Source organism: Anopheles merus, chromosome 3L (assembly GCF_017562075.2).
Source record: "Anopheles merus strain MAF chromosome 3L, AmerM5.1, whole genome shotgun sequence".
In the NCBI taxonomy this organism is placed as follows: Eukaryota; Metazoa; Arthropoda; class Insecta; order Diptera; family Culicidae; genus Anopheles; species Anopheles merus.
Window position 1 is genome coordinate 21236494 of NC_054085.1, and position 21006 is coordinate 21257499.

General features: G+C 43.7%; 1 protein-coding gene across 9 annotated transcripts in view; it reads left to right on the forward strand.

Annotated features, from left to right (window-relative positions):
- The window catches only part of LOC121600455 (insulin-like growth factor-binding protein complex acid labile subunit), a 202954-nt gene that overhangs the window by 115376 nt on the left and 66572 nt on the right, over nt 1-21006 (forward strand). For 5 of the 9 annotated variants that reach the window (XM_041929061.1, XM_041929062.1, XM_041929063.1 and 2 more), the window contains one exon: nt 7466-7518. The exons of the other annotated variants lie outside the window; for them this stretch is intronic. The gene's annotated coding sequence lies outside the window, so the exon portion shown is untranslated. The remainder of the gene's footprint in view (nt 1-7465; nt 7519-21006) is intronic. 9 annotated transcript variants of the gene reach the window in all.

Below are 21006 nucleotides of genomic sequence, written 5' to 3' on the forward strand. Positions count from 1 at the left end.
CGGCAAAGGTCAATGTGCTCTTTATCTACGTCTGAAGGATAAAAATGTATAGGTTGTTTCTTGCCAGTTTGAACGTTTTGGCGTAGACCAGACTATGAATTAGTATTTTTGTTTTATTTTTGTATTTTGTAGGAATGTACGCCAAGTCAAATTAAAAGACTTGGTAATACAGGATTTGGAGCTTATTTTATTGAATTATTAATACATTTTGCATTAGATTTGGAAATAGAGGTCGCTGTGCTAATGTAGTAACGTTAATTCTTGAAGTTCTAATTGTTGCGTATTCTACAGCACAAACATATCAGTTTCGCTTACAGATGCCCTCTATTTTAAATGCCTTTATTATGCTGGGAGCAAAACAAACACATCACTCTACATTACTGCGATCAATCCTAGATCAATCTTTGTCGCTTTTTGGACAGCCTTATTGAACCGTCCTAGATGCTCCTTCCACATTGGTCAGGAATTTTGTTTTTATTTCAACCACCTCAATCACACGTTTACCACTAGAATGAAGCTTTGTCCTGCAAAAATAAGATGTCCACATCCAACATTCCCTGCTCAACGCCTCGGCACGCCATGCTCAAGAGCTCTTCGAGCGAAAGAGTGTATTGAAGGAAGCGAACCTTACCTAATTGGCCTTTTGCCAATACCCGTCCATAGCCGTCCACAGCAGCCTTTTTGGTGTAATGTGCACGTGCGTGTGTGTGTGTGTGTGTGACCTAACGGGTCAACGACCATACACCTAATTTATCTCTTTCACATCGCATCGTCAAAGCGGGTATCTCCAAGGGCTGTGCTCCCGTACGCCGTAGCGTACAATTGATGAACCTCAGCAACAACTAACCTTCCTCTCCAGCGGCGGCCCCGGGATACATCTAGAGCACCTTGAAACCTGATCTACTTTTCTCCAGTCGATACGCCGCGGTGTGACGGGCGATGACTGGGCTGAGGCCTTCTACTCTGGGTTCGATTCTATTGATCCATTAAATCATCACTCTCGCCAAAGCAACGACCAGAGTAGATGGTGGTGGGCCGGTGTGTTCCCATCGTGTGCTTCCCATTCGGACGTCGTCGCATCATTACCGCGATCGAAGGGAAGCAATAAGAAACCACTCCTGCGAAGGGCTCGAGTGGGAAAGAGTGGAGACGGCACAAAACTTCCCGTCTGCATGCAATCGACCGGTCGGCATCATCGCGCGCGCAGCATTCAATCTCCTTTGGTTGGCTGTTTTAATTTGCCTGCCCCTTTGAAAAAAAAAACCCGGGAGCTGAGGAGCTGGGAGAACCGAGACATCGGCAAAAGTCACAACTCATCCATCAGACGCCATCGTAGCTATCGACGCCCGGGCATCGAAGGTTCGTCATGTTGCGTTCTAATCGTGTGCGCCTAGGAGCCGCTTTACTAGACGCCGAAACCATTCAATTATGCTGCTGCTGCTGTTCGTGTGTCTAGCTTAACTATACCCAGCGTATCACGAACCAAAAACACGCTGCCTGTTGATCTTTGTACGGATCAAGTTTTTTGGGCAAATGGAATACTTCATACCTTCACACTACACCCGCACGACTTCGTCCTCGGCAAGTAACGGGCATATCCGTTGGGTGGTTTCTAAGACACACCACAACCCGCTAGAACACGAATGTGCCCTGTCCCTTCCAAATAACTCAACTGGACAGACATGGAACAGACGGCTCAATGCCTTCGCACAGATCACTGCTGCCCGCCGGCATCGGCTACATACACCGACAGTGACTCTTTTGCCCTGCGTTCCGAATTTTGCGCCGCTCACACATCGATATGATTACTCAAACACACACTCGTCGGATGTTTGTTGCCCCGTTTGTTGTTTCCTGCCTGCGAGAAATATCCCACCTTCCCTATAATCATCGCCCAAAGCGCCCCCATTTTGGGGATAGGGACGGCTACTTTATTTCGCCACAATCGCCGGATTTGACGAAACACACACCCCCTGAGCTCAGCCAGAGATAGCCTTTTTGGCCTTGAATTCATTCCGATTGATCTGCGAACAGTGACTTCACCGCGTCATTCACTACCGTTTGAAAGGCCCCTATCGTTCGATGGTGGATGAGATGAGATGAGTGAATGTTGTTCGGGCGCCGACAGACACACATCCACAGTGCCAATGCATAATGGATGACTTCATTAGAGCGCTCGAGCTAGAGAAATGGTTATCTCATGCAAATAAAGCCGAATTTTAAATCACATGATTTTGCAATATTGCATCAAGCGTGGTGTGGTGGCGTTGGGGATGGACGACGTTCGGATTTCGCTGTGTTTGGGGCTTTGTGTTGCGTAATTAGGTCATGCTGAATGATAGCAACAAAGTATTACATTGAATCATTGTATAGTTAGAATTTGAAGCTAATGAATGATTCAAATTGAAAGGGACTTTAAAATGATTTTTAGTCTGAACAAGATTATGCTAGTAAGAATTGCATAAATTTTGAATGGCAAAATATCAAATCCAAAGTATTTCCAACTTTTCACTAAAACTGTAGTAGAAACCATTGTGGAAATTAACGAATTCATTTTATTGGGAAGGTCTTTATTGGGAAGTTCAAGATGTCACAAATTTGGAAAAGGACTCAAGAGTAAACCTTCAACTGTCATATTCGTGTAAATCATGTACTTTTTGTTACAATCTTCAAGATTCCCTTAAAACTGTTAACCATGTCAATTGAAAATATTGGAAGTTCTTGTTTTGTTCTTATTCTTTATCTTAAGTTCTATGCTCTCCTATCAAAAACCTACTTTAATCAGAGTGTCTTTCCAGCCTCTACAAGCAAAAGCTGTGTAATCTTACCGATTCCAGCTACTAACGGACAATAATGCGTTTCCACGCCCGAATGACGATGTGAATTGTGTAGCAGCCGTCTGTCTTCGAAGCGCAGTGATCGAAAACAAAGTTGCCTTCTTCCTTGAACTTCTTCCTACTTAACGAAACCCAAAGATCGGTGTGCCCCATTTCGTTTGAGTGGCTTTTCATTGCTTTTATAAATTTATCGAGGATGGCCCGATTCTGCTTTTTTTTTTGGGGGGCAGTTGGAAAATCCCAAGAGCAATCCTGGAAGTGGAGCATTATGAAGAGCCTTCTAGGAAAAAACACGGGTCGAAAGCGTTGTTCTTGTTACTCTTTGGCTTTGTGTGTGAGAGTTTACTATATTGGATGTTGATAAAGCTCCTTACCAGAGTAAAGTAATCTTGAGATGACATCAAAGTACTAAGAAGGATGTTAACCGATGGGAATATCGTTTCTAAAAAATAGTTCACTCTCCAATTCCTTCAATTCTCCAATGTCATTCAATCTGAGTCTTAGCCTTGTGGGGTACTTAAACACCTTCGTGGAGAATTTCACTCGCTTTCTGGTTCGTGCATCAAATCCAATCTTATTACTAAACAAATCACACTTCATACACAGACGAAAAGGTGCAATCGAAACGATCAAAGCGCAACGCTAAATCCCTTCCAATGCACCTCGATGCTGCTCCAGAAGTCTTCCAGATGTCTGCTCTGCTGCATCAACTTCATCATCTTAATCCACGTCCAAGCCCGCAAAGGTTTAGCAGTGAAGCTGTACCAAGCTGCACCAATCATGATGATGAGCTGCCGGGATAATGAAATTGCACGAAATTGGAACACACTTTGATGGAATTAAATAACTCCTCGGGACCCAACGGCTCATCACAATAATCTCTCCTCCAGGTTTCTCACACAGCCAAACACACAGATGAAAGGGTTTTGTGGGTGAAGCGAACACCAGACTAGCCGCGTTCATTCACTTATCGACAGCGAAGCGGTAAATATGTTGCCAAGCCCTTTTCATCGCCATTTCAAAACCCGGCGTTTGTGACGTCTTCCTTGCGCGCTCTGTTTTTTTTTTTTGGAGACCGCTCTCGGCCCCCGGCTCCGCGCCTATCCCAACCGGAAACTAATATTCCAATGCAGAGGTGTCGCCTGGTGACAGGTGTAGAATATATTAAAAACGAGCAAGCTGCTGCTGCTTTAGGAGCTGATCCGCCACTGGCTGATCATGATTATCGCCCGGCGAAGTTGCCGGTGCCTGCGGCGCAAGCTCCTTCTACAGCTGGGAAATGCCCTCGAGCAGGGAGTGCTTTTCAATACGCGCAGGTTGCTAATGCTCCTGCTAAGGATCGATTTCGCTGCACAACTCACCGCCACCGTCTAGTGTCTTTGGAAGGAAGCAGTTGAAATGCTAAAAACGAGCGAAAACTAAAACACAGCTCGTACCCACGCCTTGCTATGCCGTTGTGCGAAATAGATGATTTCTTTATATCACTTTTGCGGAAGTTGAATCCGGGAAGAACCCTGCTGGAGTGTTTCTCCTCCCCGGACGCTCGAAACTCATTTCCGAATCGGCTCACGTTTTTTCGGCACTTTCGTGCGAGATTATTTGTACGCGCGATTGGTTAGTAATGGCGTTTGCCGTGAAACGCTTTCCGTTGGGTTTGCAATGGACCCGGGCGGTATGATTCAGTATCATCGTGCTGTGTAGCACGGCGCTCTGCTGCTCCTGGGAAACTGTTTGCAATGGCACTGGTCCAAGGATTGGTTTGGTGCGCAAAGGATGAAGCCCTGCGCCAGTGCTCATTGGAGCGGTGGGAATAAGATGAAGCTTTCCATAAATCATAAGGCGAAATCAACACGCGATATTTTGGGTATAAAGCGAGATATTTCTTGAAGTTGAATACGTAAAACAAATATATTCGGATGAATATTAAAGTTTTTCTCTTTTCAATTCAAAAATTCAGCGTTGTTTTTAAATGCATTCACTGTTATAAACTTTCCAAGTCTTTCCAGCACTTGGAACTGAGGTAGCGTTATGCTGTTATCCAATCGATGAAACGGAAATAACGGCATATATGGAAATATGAGCCTTGTCCATTCACGGTCAACATAAGCGGAAAATTCTCACACCCCATACACGAACGATTTGCCTGAATCCGCCACATTCCACCTGGCAGTAATTAACAATTTCATACCAATATGCTCATCATGGATAACGAGCGAAGGCCAATCCTCGGAAACCCAATCCCCCCCCCCCCCCCCCACCACGAGCATATGCCGCACTCGGACCGCGCCAGTAATTATTCACCGTTACCCACGGTTGACCAATTTTCCTCTCTTAATAAAATAACAAAAAAAAAACCATTGCCCAAAACCATCCACATCGAAACTGTCACATAAAAGGCCACAAAATGTCCAAGATTGTGCAAGGGCTGTGAATGTAATTAATTATGGAAAATTGCTGTCGGTGGCATTTTTATCCCACCGTTCTCTTCGCTGCGTGTGTTTGTGTTGTCTCACTATACCATCCATTGCCATCCGAGTGCTTTCTTTTGCATCGTTTCAGCTGCGTTACGGCGCGTCAACATACGGGTACGGCAGGATACGTTTTACATACGCTTTGGTGTGTAACGAACACACGCTGCAATGCAATGCAACGAAGTGAAAACGCGTTCCACTTTTCGGAATGGCTAGAGTGGAGGAGGGAGTGAAATTAATTAAAATTAATCACTGTGATTTTTTTTTTTGCTCGTATTCTGTGTACGCTGTGCGACAAACAAGACAACGCTCCCAAAATATCCTTATCGACCCGTTTTCCCGGTGTTCCATATGGTCAGGGGGTGGCAAAACATCGTCGTCAACTGTTCACACAATCGTGCTTCACATTCCCGCGCGAGGTGTGACGATTTATTTTTTAAATCAAACCAATCAAACCTCGCGCCCGTGCTGGTCGGAATTGGATCAGCATTTTTCATCGGTTCTCCGTGGGTGGAATTTTCCTGTTTGACCATATTCCGATGCTGGTGGTGGTGATGATGCTGTTGATGATGCTCGTGTGCTGGTGTGTATGGGTTGACGGTAATTGGTATTTATGTTCAGCCCGTTCAGCCGATCGGCCAGTGGTGGAGGTGATGGTGCGTGTGCCGTGTGCGATGCCGTGTCCTGCATACGCAAGAAGGACACCAAACCTTGAAATCAAAACAAGCGTTTTTTAGCATTTTTTTTTCTCTGCCCGAGCGTTTTATTGGGCAGCTTTCGGTCCCGCTTTCATTTGTGATATCTTTGGCCCAATTTACATGCACCCCTTTGAAGGTTTTGTGGGGGCCCGTTTGGGAAAGGGACACTATCAGCTGGAAAAAAGAGGAAAAAAATTTTCTTTTTGCGATGTGGTGCGGTTGAGCGTTTGTAACGATGAATATTTTTGTTTGTCGTGCCGATTTGTATTCAACGCGCATCAACACGTCATCTCGGTTTTGTTGGAGATACGCTCAATCGTGCTGCAGGGAGATCAATATTGGAGTTGACAGTGGTGCCAAGTGGCAACGAAACGAACAACGGTTGGGGGATGAAAACGAAACCGTCAGATTATCACCCGACACAACGAGCTTTTTGTTTGCGTTTTTTATGTTACTTTCGATCGTGTTCTTGATCTTGACCCGAATTGTGATAAACGGTGCATTTTGTATGGAAATTTTCATTTGATTTGGCTAGACAGAGAACTGTTTGGGATAGTAGTCAGATTAAATAGCCTGAAGGTCACCTTCAAACCCGTACAAACTACTTTGAAATTAGTATCGTTTGTGACTACATGAATGTAGATTGAATGTAGTTCACAGTATCATTTAGTAAATTCGTTACTTTTTCAACCATAATTTAAAAATAAAATTCGATAAGTTATACAAATTCATGGTAAACTGTAAGAAAATTATATTATGTGCTCCAAAAGCAAGAAGTAAATAAGCTAACTGCAAATTCAAACATTTTCTTGGTTTGCATAGGCTGCTAAAAATAGTGTTGATTACTTACTAAACACAAACGTACTTTGTATTAATTATGTTGTGTCAGATTGGCAAAGTCTGTTTGCACAGATAGACATAGTTAAGCTGTCACAACGAACGTTCAATCTTTTCAAAGCCGATAAGAAATCCAAAATCATTCAGAGATCCCTAGATCTGCACATTAAATTTGCAACAGCAACGTGCACCCGTTACCCTTGGTCCTACTCAACCGTGCAAACAGTCTATCATTCTTTGAGAACATTTTCCTTCTGCATTCTCTTTCATGTGCGCCCACATCTAGAAAGGAATGGAATTGAATTTTTCATCACGTTCCGGCGTCAGCGCCTGCCCAAACCGTCACTACTCTGTCTGGACGTGAATGAAAGTGAATCTCGCGGAAGCAGCACGATGGGTGAGGTGCAGCGTTTGGTGCATTGCTGATGCGATGTGTATCGTGTGCCGAAGAAAAATGGACTCTCAGGCAATCAGGGAAAATAGATGCGAGTGAAGCTTTTCCTCCAATTATTTAAAAGCCTTCCTGTAGGGCTAGTGTTGTGTGAAGTTTGCTTTGAAAATTTAGCCTGAAATAACTTGGAACTAATGTTTTTTTTTTTTTTTTTGCTAATATCCTTTTCAGGTACGTCGAAAGGCTTAGAACATTTTCCGACATCAACGAGAATTTTGAAAACGGTAAGAACGAAGATTGCTACCACACAGCAAGGTATTTCCATAAATCTAATGGAATGTATTGTAGCCGAAAGTCAATTCACATCTATGGTTGATTGAATTTGTTCCAAGTGATTTCCTACAAAACCCTGCATCACTCCGAGGTTTAAAAAAAACCCGCTATGAAATGGAATCTCTTAACAGATCTGGACAGCGAAAAGTGTTCCATTCATTCGGAAGGCCGGCAGTATTTCGATTTGTGTTTTGGCACACGGCGGATGTTGATTTTTGCAATTTCCAGTTAAAAGCTTAATCCCTTCACAAAACAACGCACCCGCTCGAGCGCGCAACTCCAATGTTGACATTCTTCGCGTACAGTCGCCATTGATAGGCAGCACCATCACCACCTGCGCCATGTCGCAGGGATGTTGCGCACTATTTCTGCCCCGGTTGCAAATTTGTTGTTTTCATTTCATTTCCATTTTTTTGCGCACACCACCACTAGTGCACGAATCGTTTGTTTGTGCGACGTGTTGTAGATACCGCAGAACAGGCTTACGCTCCAATAATCGGCCTTATAGAGCACGCTGCGAGTGCATCCGATCAGTTGTTTGGTTTGTACTCCGGTGTACTGCTTTGTCCCAACGCTGGAGATGACTGCTACAGTTGCCGGTTGCTATTGTTGTGTGTCCGGTCTTGCAGGAATTGGTTAGATTCTTTGCAGCCCGGAGGAGGACCGGCAGAATAAGCTAATTAGAATGCATGGTGAGACAGCGTACGGCGTTTGGCAGATTTTCCCCCAAAAACCGTGTCGGTGAATCACAAAGCAATTGCTCAGCATGAGCTATTTCCAGTAACTTCAGAACATATCCCATAAACCACACACACATACACTATGAATCTATTTCAAGAACTCATCAAATTTATCATAATTGTGTGATTTCACCGAAGCATCACACTCGTCCAAAACTCGTCCGAAACCCCGAAGGATAGGGACGACTGCATCAAATCTTTGATATGCTTTCCGCCCAGCCGCACACACAATGAGGATTATGAAGCAAACAAGAGCCCCACCCGATGGGAACAGTGCTGTGTGTCCCAAAAATCGGTACAGCATTATCTTTCGCCTCGGAGCGAAGATATCTCACTGTGATGACATACGCACCGCACACTTGCGGTCGCACGTTATGCCATTGTTCCGGACCGGCTTAAAAACAACAAATCATGCAACGATTCTGAAGCGCACCCTGACGTCCTTGGCACTTGGAATGCATCATTCACCGAGCGCTTTTGAAACCCCCCATTTTTTTTGTTGCTCATGCATTCTTTCGATTATCATGAATTTTCAACTATCGTCATGAGGCTGCTCCTGTAGCTCTTCGGAAGGATACTTCAGACACACGACAAACGCTAGACAAACGTGCACGTCTTCAGAGCATCGTTTTCTCTGGCAACGATTTTTGTGGGTGTGGTGCGGGATAAGATAGCACGTGCTCCCATAACTTTGGGGGAAATTGCAATCAGCTGAAGCGCACCAACACCAAACCGGAGGACCTTGTATCTCCCGCTATGCAAAACTGGTGGAGTTTTGTTGCCAAAAAAACAAAACCACCCGACGAATTTGTGGTAGTTTCTGTCTCTCTGCATCTGCACGGTACGATACGTGGAATCATCGCAGCCATTCACATATTTCGTCTGCACCGGTTTGCGGCTCATATGTTTTGGGTTGGTGATGGGAATTTATGACGGACCTGGCAGCACCGGAGATCGGAACATTGCCAGATTCGTTTGCAACCTGTTCTGTGGACTCGGGCTCCTCTACTAACTAGTGGTCTGGGTTGTGTTGGTGGAAGATCTGAAACAGGAGCAACAAAACGCAAGCAGTCCTTTTTTGCTTGCCTCTCTGCACCGATGCAACTGTCTCAAGCTCGGTGACCGTATGCTCTGGGTGTGTGTGTGCACGCTCGTATGTGTGAAGTATGTCCGAGCTTTTTTTTTTGGGGGAAAAGCAAGAAAAGCCTTCAACCAGTTGATGGAATGGAACAGTGGATCGTTTCGTGGTGAAGAAGAATTTTCTCCAGCTCTTAGTTGCTTCCGGGGTGCTCCCATCTTTCCGAGGCGAGACGACGACGATCGCTTCGGTTATTCTTTCTGCCGGACAGCAAGTACCGCCCTCTGGTGGCAATAAATTTGAATATGTGTTTATGGGAAAGTGCTTTTTTTGCTCTCGCTTTACGTTTCCTGTGTTTTCGTCGTTCCCGTGCACCCGTACAGGAGTTGCGCTACACATGCGCTAGAGAGTGTAGTAGTTGCCCGAAGAGTTCCGAGCCCAAGGGGGGGTGGAACACCGAGCAACAGTAACGGTAGGTAATGGTGATTTATGAAGTGATTTCCTTGTTTGCAACGGAATTTTCTAGGAAAAGTATCTTTGAGTTTTGAAATATGGATCCATGGTTTGTTAAACACTGACAGTACATCCTTGCAGTTGCAGTAGATAACAAGAACAAAGGCGAACATTAGTGCAAGCTTGCATGCATGTGGTTGTGTGTGTGTGTGTGTGTGTGTGTGTGTGTGTGTGTGTGTGTGTGTGTGTGTGTGTGTGTGTGTGTGTGTGTGTGTGTGTGTGTGTGTGTGTGTGTGTGTGTGTGTGTGTGTGTGTGGTGTGTGTGTGTGTGTGTGTGTGTGTGTGTGTGTGTGTGTGTGTGTGTGTGTGTGTGTGGTGTGTGTGTGTGTGTGTGTGTGTGTGCTTGTGAATATCAAGTAGAAAGGATGGAACATAATCTCTCGTAATGGTTGTTGGGGTTGAGATAAAAGTTGAACCATGCAATAAATACACGTTTCCAGGAGGACTCGGAATGCTTTCAAAATGTGCATCCGAAATGAATTCCACGAAGCATTGGTTTTATTATTTTTAAATAATGAAGAAATTTGCTCTTCAAAACATTCATTTAAGGTTGAATCGTAATTTACAATTTCGTAAATTCACTGAACGCACATTGATAACAAGAATTTGGTGAAAAAATATTGTGCAGGCTCGTATAGAATTTAACGTACGAAATGGAAAATATGCAGCATAAGTTAAGCAAGAACTAACTCCATTAATAAGTCAAACTACACTTTGAAATAGTTTGAATATGTACTTTCAAAGATTAAAATACAATTTATTATGATGCTGTGCAACGGAACTTAATGTCTTTCTTATCTCTGTTCCTGGTGCAAATAGAAGCCTGTCCTGTCAAACATAAACTTTAATATTTATATACTGTTAAATAACCCTTTTAAAGCTACTTAGAAAGGTATACAATTATAGAACACATTTCTTGCACTAGAATACCTCGTAAATTGGTGACACTTTACCTGTTTAGGCCATTTTCTATTACAAGCATTGGAGCTGGGGCGTAAAAAAACGTACGACATCCTATTACACTGATCCAGATATTTTGTTGATTTTACTACGAACCTTCGCTCTACGAACTGCATCACTCTTTGGTGCAATTTTGCTTCCTAGCACCCATCCACCCATGCAGGCCAATAACATCCTCTAGCACCGGGGAGAGGACCCTCAAAGCACACTGATCCGTCCGGTAAAACACACAGCCGCAACCTGGTAAAACCAAGTCATCCCGAGCTCTGTAGCTCTGTTGTCCTTGTGCTGACGGTACTGGCCTCTGTACCATCACACTCATGATTATGTGTGGTAGATCGCTTGCTGCTTCATCGTGTGGAAATAGAACAACACAGACTAAAGCTTAATGACAGCGCCGAGGAAGAGGGAAACATTTCTCAATGATGACGATGATACCTGGCCATCTTTCCGACTTCCCGGGGCCTTGTGCCGCAACAACGACAGCAAAAAAAAAAAGGATAGTGCACACACTCTACTTCGTTACGCAACTGCTACACTACCATAAAACCACTCACCCGACAGGGTATAAGAAACACAGGATAATCGTTTGCCGCAATATAGCTAATGGTTGCTTTAATTGCTCTTTCTCTTTCTCCAAAGGGGCGTAAGACGTTCATTCCGTAAAGCTACAGGATCGTATGACTTTGCAGCAAGCGGCCGTAGAGCAAGATTCACCCTTCAAGACAATCTTTGTATATTGTGCGGGGTCGTTTGAGCGTGGATTGGGGCAATATCAACAAAATAAACTACCGGATGGGAAATTAGCTTTGACCAACTGGTGGTGATCTCTGGTTTAGTTTTTGGAGGTGAAAATAGTATAGTTTCTTGTGATTTAAGATCTTTTTCCGTTCACAAATAACTTTTTCTCGCTTTAAGAAATAGTTGTTATCAAAAAGCTTTTATTGTTTCGTTAAATTAATTACAAACTTCAGTACGCTGCGTGAAGTGTGCTTAACACTAAGCCTTTCCACACGACCCAATGGATCGGTGGGTCGCATTACTCCACATCGCTGATAAATAATGATGCTTTTCCCGTGCCTTTGTTCCCGCAGCAATGCATTTTACTGTATTTGAGCACTCGAACGGTATGAATGAAATTGCTCGGCAAATACACATCATGCACGTATACGCACCTCTGCGTATCCGCATCCTCCGTACATCGAAACCGTTCATTTTCCGTTCAATTAATGCGCCACCATCGTCCCGTCATACCTTCCCCGCCAGTGTGCCATCAGGAACAATAAACAACTTCTCCATTTCCGTGTTCCGTGTTGTGTTTTTTTCCGGCTTGCCCGACTTTTGTTGCTCCGTGCTGTTGCTGCTGCTGCTGCTGCTCCTCTCATCTCCACTGCATTGGGGGCCATTCGGGAAGGCGATATGTGGTTGTGTTATTTGCCCCCAGTTGGTATCTTTCTCGTTCGCACTCTTGATCTGTTTATGCAAAAGCTTCCGCCAGTATTGATGGTACGCTATGGAGCCCATTATGATGGCAAGCGGAGCGGACGAAGAAGGTACATCAGCAGGGTAATAAAATTTCGCACGCAAACATCACACCGCTCCATTTTGTACCCCTTGTAAAGCTTTCACCACCACCCGTTCAGGGGAAATGTATACAACATTCTAGGCAGAACGAACAGGTGATCCAAACTATACCCCGGGATGTCGTTTTGATGCACTGTGTGTGTATGTGCTGTGCACCATATTGCATATATGTACGGCGTCGTCGTTTCTATGCTACATCGGAAAACTTTCTTTCAATGTGTATCACACACACACAGAAGAACACAGAAACATACTCCTACACACACACACATGCCGGAAATGAAATTATAAAATGCACAGAAGAAACTTCGTCTATGTGTTGCCATCGACGACGTAAGGCAAAGCTCCGGTTGAAGATACTGCGCACCGTATCCTTCCGACTGGTGGTTCCAATTTTTGGGGTCTTTGGTGCTCCATTCTTGGGACCGTCTCGTACTTGGCGAGTTGTGTAATTTGGAGCTTGTTTCGCTTTTTTCGGAGGGAGGGAGTTGAAAGCGAACGAAAAGTTTGGATCCTTCCGGGCGATGCGGTATAAGGTGATAGTTTCCTGCTATTCGGGATGCACTCCATAAAACTGTTCACCAAGACATGATTCTTGCACTATGGAAATGAGAGCATAAAATGATTCTGTTTGACACCAGCTTACCGCCCAATAAGTTACTCCAAAGCCAAAAAGGGTTCTGGGCAGGGCAGGGTATTTGGGCCGTTGTTTAAGCTGGAAGTAGCGGCAGACAACTTTCCTACACGTGCACTTCCTAATCCACATCACTTTCTGGGCAAATCCCCCCGGACCCAACTCAAACTGCAAACCTAATCTGACACTGACGCACCAGCGTCGGCACTTTTGCAGCCGCTCCTCTGCCTACCCATTCCAATCGACCGCCCATTAATATCACTGTGCGTGTAACGATGATCGTGATGAAAATAAATTGTATTTATACACATTAGATTGCATTGTATATCCACTGGCGCGCGCTGCCGATGGTTTAGCGATGAAGGACGTTGATTGAGATTGGAATAGATTCGCACAGATGTGTATCTCACATCTCCACCCCCTTGCCGTGTGCCCCGTTCGTAAGCAATTTGTGTAACCCATGATAAATGCTGCTCCAGTGATAACGAATGAGCCTATCAGACCATGCGTGAGAAAGCGCGTAGGATGTGGTACGGGAGGTTGTAAAACACTCCGTTTTGTCATTCGTCGTTGGGTCGCATACTCCGTGACTCATGCAAACCGTTCACGACTGCCGAGTGAAACGAACAACCCAAAATTCCCAACCACTTCTACCTGTTTTGTGTGAGGGATAGCTCGAATCAGAGATGATTTCTTCTTCCTAAAATAAAACCTCTTGAAGCTTCTTGACTACACTCAAGCAAATAGTTGTTGGAGTTGACGTGTGAAGATGGATTTTACCTTTTTTGGGAAGACGGATGATCTATTGCTCGTTTTTGACGGGTTTTGAAGAGTAAAGTACGTATGTGATACCTTAGTCATAACCCCATTTGCTATGCTGCACTACCACTGCATTGCTCGATGTACCCAATTTCTTCAAATGTTTATATGTTTTTCATTTACTCAAAATCAAATTGTGCAACATTCAATTTGACAGTCAAATATTGCATTGCCTCGTTCTGCTGCGTCGTGCCTCCATGCCTTACGGCGCCTGAAGCGATGACACAGCAGATGTAAAACCCCAACGAATTCCACGCCAGGCATGGAGCGAAACGCAAATCTCATTTCGTGAAACACAAATTTTCCATCATGCCAATTGCGATGACATCTTCGTTTGTCAATAAACTTCCGGCGCTTGTTAAACTTTGTTTAATTTTCATCTCACAACAAAAGCTACGCTCGTCGCGGAACACGGAAGTAGAAGGCGAGCGGGCGAGCGAGCAAAAAGGGAAAAAGGGTATTTTTTACGAGCCAAATTTGCAGCCACATAACATTACTCATCGTAGAATGATGTTTGCCAGCTCGGCGCTTGTCTCGTGACGTCCCCGTCTGACTGTCAGAAGGCGTAGAAGCCGTGTGTGTAAGCCCATTTTTTTCCCTTTCTTCTCTGCACATTGCTCTGCACATCTCAGCATGTTTGACGAATCCAATTTTCATCTTTTCCGCCACCGCCATCACCACCAGGGCGAGAGAGTTTAGGAATGAGATTTTTTTTTGGTGAAATGGGAACTATACATACGTACGTATACACTGGTCTGGTATCCATGCGTCCCGTACATGTCGGCAAAGTCCTTTCAGCCGGTTCAAAGACACTGTGATTGTGGGCACAAGCTTTGTGCCTTGCGGGGTCGTATCTTCGAAGAAAGCAGCAGCATCACAGCAACCGTATCTACCAGACGGCGATGCTCTTGCGGCAATTCGAATGCGTTACTTCGCTATCAGTAGGAGTGCGAGACAGCTTTTGCTCTGTTGTGTTCGTTTGTTGTCGTTTTGTTGGGTTTGTGTGCATTCAATCTAGTGGTCGAGTTCGGTATCCAATGGAGAAGGTTGCGCTAACTACCAGGAATTCGCATATGCAAAGATACACAGGTTTGTTTGCAGGAAAATGTGTGTGTGTTTGTGTGTATACACACTCTCCTGCATTCAGTTCTAAAGGATCACGGTTATCTCGCAAACGTATGGAAGAAATGAGTCCAAAGTTTTCTCTGAACAATAGCAACATCAACAACAAAAAAGCTTCCCCGGCATAAATTCCTTCTTGCGCGTATCTTGGGTGTTGGGTTTGTGTAGGGGCGTATGTGCTTCGGTTTGCCCACCGAGATTCCTGTGCATGTTTGCAGATGCAAGCTTCGATCGTGCCGATGTTTGGCAGGGATCTCGAAAGTGAAAGAACCGAGCAAAACCAAACCACCAAACTAAGCACAGTTTTATGTCCGAAAAATGCAACCGATTGCATCGAACGCCGGCTGGCCGGTTGTTTGCGGCCCGATAAACGATGCGCATATTTCCTTGGACCGTACAAGAAGAGGGCAAGAGAACGAAGAGTTTTTTTCCAGTATGATGATACAGCAATGTTTTCCGGCTTATGGGGAAGACCGGTGCAATTTGAGGTCTAATGTTAGACTTTCAGTATATGGGAAAACCACTCGAGCGTTGAACGTTGAGCTGCAATCGCTGAAGACACATTTGCTTATTTTGGTTTCCGGTTTTGGGGATTTCTTGGAGAGTTTTTCTTTTGTCACAGCTTCAATGAAGGCACAATCAAGGGTGGAAAATTCATTAACAAACATTTTGAAAACCAAAAGCAATCAAGAATCTAGCTACTTTCTTATAAAGAAGCATGTTCTTGAAACATCTGGTCTCTGCGATGGGAAGATTATATATTTGAATATTTGCAGAGGTCATCGGGAGTTATTCGATGGTGTAGTGCGAAGCGTCATGACTTTACCCAGACAGGTAAAGGATAAAATCCCGTTTAGAGCCTCGATTTTAACTCTCTAAAATATCTCTCCTTTCTACATAAAATAATGTATGTGGTACTAGATAGTTGATCTTGTTGAAAAGTAAGGAGAACAAGAAGAAATAATAGCGTATTATTAGCTCAAAACACGATGATAGAGTTTTGTTGTGCTTAGCACTTTAATTCTGTTATCTGCTACAAGCTTATCTAACAACGGATCTCCTGTTTCTGTTTAATTTCTCCTAGATTGATTTGTATTGATGTTTTGAATGAAAAAAAACATCATTGAATAATTATATAACATTTTTCCATTCCCTGCGGTTAGCTGTACTTTTATCGGCTTGCCAGCCTTTACCCCTCAAGCTGTAGTCACTTTGTTGTGTGCTTCAGCTAGCCAATGTGTACCCATTTACACCGATTTCAAACGATCCGTCTGCCTCCCATCTTAATGCTTCGGGCGCAAAGTTACCGTCGAGGCTCACTCCAAGACTCTTGAAACATCACACGAATCCACAGCTCGCCCTCGCGCCGAGTGAGCGAGCAATCAGCTCGTTACCCCGTGTGCTCGAAAAGCAGAGGGCTGTGAAGGTTGAGTGAAGCTCACTTAAAATCTCACACTCATCACCCGGGTTGTATGAAGTCATTGCGTCCGTCCTTTTTTCCCCGTATCGGTCACACCTTACCACCTCATTACTCCGGCTTCATGCTTCAGCTTGCACTTCAAAAGGCCCAACAGAAAAAAAAGAAAACCACTGAGCTTTTCAGCGTGAGCTTGGTGGGCGATTTTACTCGACTTGATCCGTGTCTCGGTTGTTTGGTGGTTTCTCTCCTTCGGATGACATATCACTTGAACGGTACACGGAGGTACACTCCATCCCGGGGTGGCACTCCTTGCCGCTTCAAGTACTGCGGCACTCACTTCAAACACACACACACACACACAGCGGAGTGGAGTGAAAAGTGAGACAATCAATGATCCATGCGATGCAAATGCGTCACTGCGCTAACGGGTATTGTTCGGATGGTGCTATGAAAAGAATTTTAAATTATTCGATCTTCGCTGAGCGGCTCATTGTGTGGTGGTGAGGAAGAAAGTGTACTAATTCCCGTTAGGGTGTATTAGCGACACACATTTTTCATTATGTTCACAATTATGCAAAGCAAACGTTGTTTCCTGTTAGCTAATTGCTTTGGTACCACACTTTTTTCAGTGTCTTCTGTTTAGGGTGTTGGAGCATTAAAATGGGGTTGCTGTGTATACTGTTTTGTCATTTGAAGCTATAGATATGCGCAATTATTAGGAGTAAGTGAATAATGAGTTGAATCCTGTATGTAAATATTCTTAAGTAAAGGTAGCTTACAATGACCGTTTTAGAAACTTTTTACTATTTAGTTACATTGTCTTGCCTCATTTTGATTTTCTATCGTTCGAATTGTTCTTATCATTGTATTTTATTAATTTGAAGTGTTCCAAAACCGCATTATAGTTTTGAAGTAAATAAGTTTCCATAGAAAATCCTGAAAGCTGTGCAGAAAATAATATTACAATAATTATTTCATTGACCACATTTAAGTCCTAACAACTGCTCGAATATTTTTCTATTTCTATAGTCTATTCCTACCAAACCTCAGAAGTTCAAATAAATTAATTGCCCCACAATCAGCAGAAGACCAAATTCTTCCATTCAGGGTTTTCCAATCGAGTTTAGACTAGCAGCATACTTTTTTTCAATAGTCGCAACAGATTCTTGACTGGCAACCTCTATTTTTGATTACGAGCAATGGATTATTGACTAGGAGCAATTGATTTCAGCTGCATGGCAGCCTAAGAGCGACGCGTTTATAACACCCGGTGTGACAGATCGACTTGAGTAATTTCCTTGTGGATACTCTGTGGATCTTTGGATAATATTTAATTTCATCCGCTCATTAGTTCAAAGCATTTATTTTACTGCTATTTATAATCCACAAAATAAGATATAATTTATCTGATAGGTTTTCGGTGCTATTGTTTTGATTTTATGAATGCACAATACAGCACAAAAGCACTTCACGGCTGAATTGAAATATACAGTAGTGGACCTAGCACACTGAAACTCAATTTTTCTAACCAAAAATTAAATATTTTTCTAAGTATTGACCGTTCAACCATAAAATTAGAACTATGAGTGAATAAAAAGTTGTTTTTTACCGAAAATTACCGAATTTGCTTTAGATTTCCTACCGATAACCTTTAAAAACAATCTGGTCACTCCGCGCCAGCAACCGGCCTGCTGTAATCAAATGCTCTTAGTCAATAATCCATTAATAATCCGTAATCAAAAATAGAGGATGCTAGTCAAGAATCTATCGCGACTATTCAAAAAAAGTATGCTGCTAGTCTAAACTCAATTGGAAAACCCTGTATATCTGATTAATCTGCACTCAACGATGAATGTTTTCACCTACCAATGTTCTTGCAAATAGTTCTTCACTTCACCTTTCTATGCAGAAAATAACTTTCAACACCATCGATTTGTACCAAAGCAATGGCTATCAAAACCAATTTTTAAATTTTCCTAAGAGTAACCCAATCTGATTTGAATGTTTTTTTCACCTACGCTCGTGCCCTGCCAAACCGATACTGTTTTCACGGTGCATGGAAAACTTTCCGGCCCCCTCAACTTCATCGTATCCATTTAAGTTATTAATTGATTTTTTTTTTCGTTCGACACAGCGAAACTTGAGTGAAGAGTGAGCAGGATTATGCAGAAGTTTTACCTCGCACACTACTGTTCGAAAAGGAGGAAGGTTTTGTTTAAACTTTTGCCTTAAGTACCTGTTCTAACTAACTTTCCTAAGAAAAGAAAGCACAAAAAAGTCCTGTAAAAATTGCTCCCAGGACACGCTTTTTCCACCGCTGCTTGCAAGCCCGCATAAACAAACTTTCTTACAGCACGGGTGTGGTGTGCTTTCATTGTGGTGCAATTTCCCACATCCATACACACGCGGCTGCCCAGCAACGCGTGGCCAGCGCCGAGAAGCGCAGAAAACTTTGTAACTATTCTGCTGCTGCAGGGTTGAAGCACTCTTCTTTATGGCTAGTTAACTTTGTGCCCCTCATCAGAATGCGAAAGTTCTTTCGTGTTTTTTTTTCGGCCAAACTTACAATCACGGGTCACCAAACGGGGAAAAATAGACGGAAAATGTTTTCATTACTGTTGAACCTGGCGCTTCAGTGGATGCACTTTGGTGATACACCTTTCGAACGCTATCAAAGAGAGAATCTAACCTTTTTTTCGCTGCTTTTATTAGGGCAACCTCTTTAAAATGCTTCTTTTTTGTTTGCAATTGCAATATGAAAACTGCCACTCTTCCATTTAGTGGAATTTCGTTGAATGAAACAAAGAGACTGCATTTTTCAAAACAGAAGCTGCACCAAAAAAAAACAACTGCAATCAGTTAAATTGAACAGCAGTGCGGTGCAGACTTTGTAGTTGAATTTCCCTTCGGCCACCAAAAACGCAACAAAACGCAACGTCCAAAAACTAAGCCATCCAAGCCCATGCATGAGTGCATTTTATTGCACCTCCAAATGAATGGATTGCAAAACGTGTGTGTCCTGGTTCTCCAAACATACCAACAAAAAAAATCTAATTATAATCTCTTTCACTCGATCCCCAACATGCTCGAATTTCCACGCTTTTGCGCGTCGTTTTCTTTTGCGCTTCACAGGGTTCAACCCGTAGGCGCACGTATTTTGCACGCGTATCGGTGAAGTTTCCAGCTCAGTTGCATTACCCAGAAAGCGTTGATTAGAGTTGTATTGCAGTTTTCAGACAAAAAATAGAAGCGCAAAAAAGCACAACTTTTTTGCAGAAAAAGCGACAAAAGCTCACCATCCCCATCCAGGTGCGCAAATGGACGCCTTTGAAACTGGTCAAATCAAGATAAATTCAGGCTGCGTGTCAACAGAGTGCGCTTCCCGGCTGCGCTGAGCTTGGTGACAAATGTTTGTGCTGGTTTCATCCAATTTTTGGTGGAAGCAAAGCCTTTTTCCAAATTAACGGGTTCCACCGATGGCACAAAAGTCGTTTGATTGCGCACGCATACGCATCCATTCCGGGTGCCGTTTGATCTTTTTCCCCCTTGCCGACAAGTGTCTGGTGCTGCACTTTGATCCTTGTGTGTTAGTTTATTGGTACGGAAGTCGTCGCACCAAATTGCCACCTAATCTTGATGACATTCCATTTAATTATCGCTCTGCCATTGTGGCGGCTTCCGGCTCCGGGGGTGCAAACAGGTACAATAAAGCCTTACAATTATGCCTGGCTGTATGCTCTCGCCTGGCGTTAGTTTCAAAATAATGGTCGGAATTAAAGCCAACGGCAAAACTGCTGATGCTGCTGCTGCTGCTGCCGCTGCTGCATGCAGCAAATATATGCCACGCGGTTTCAAAGAGCACACAAACAAACGCAAACTACAGCCTCTAGGGCCTCGTTGCGAAAAGCGAAGCGAAAAATAGAAACTCAAGCTACACGCGTTTGTGTTTTTCATGTTATGTTTTCTTTAATTTCTTCAGCGAAATGCACCGGAAGTGTGTGTGTGTGCGCGCATGAACATAATTTTTCAATAAACTCTCTATTATTTACACATTTGCCTTGCACCAACTTTAAACCTGGTATTGCATGCGTGTGTGTGCGCGCGCTCTGTACCACGCTTGCCAGTCGTTTGCTTGCTCGCTAGCTTTTCGAGGAATATTTAGTTGACGATTTATTTACCCTGCATTTGCTGCACAACTCTGCTCGTTTTACATGTTGCGTTTTGTGCAACGGTGGCCACGACGACAACGACGACAACGACGACATTGTGGGGGGGGGGGGTTTCCCTTTCCCTTCTCATCGTTTTTGGCTTGCGTTGATTGCAACTGCCACTGCAACTATATGCAATGTGTGCGACGATACATTCTGCGAAAGATTATTATTATAAATTGCATAGCTTCCATGCACCATTTCTCCTTGCAGCTTCTCTCTCTCTCTCCACCTCGCAGCACGGTTGTTATGTCGAGCTCTTCGACAACCCCTGGCACAGGAAATCGTTACGAGATGCTACTGTATTCGTTTTTTTGTGCGTTTTTGTGGTGTGGGCGGAACCGCTTACATTGTGTGAGCA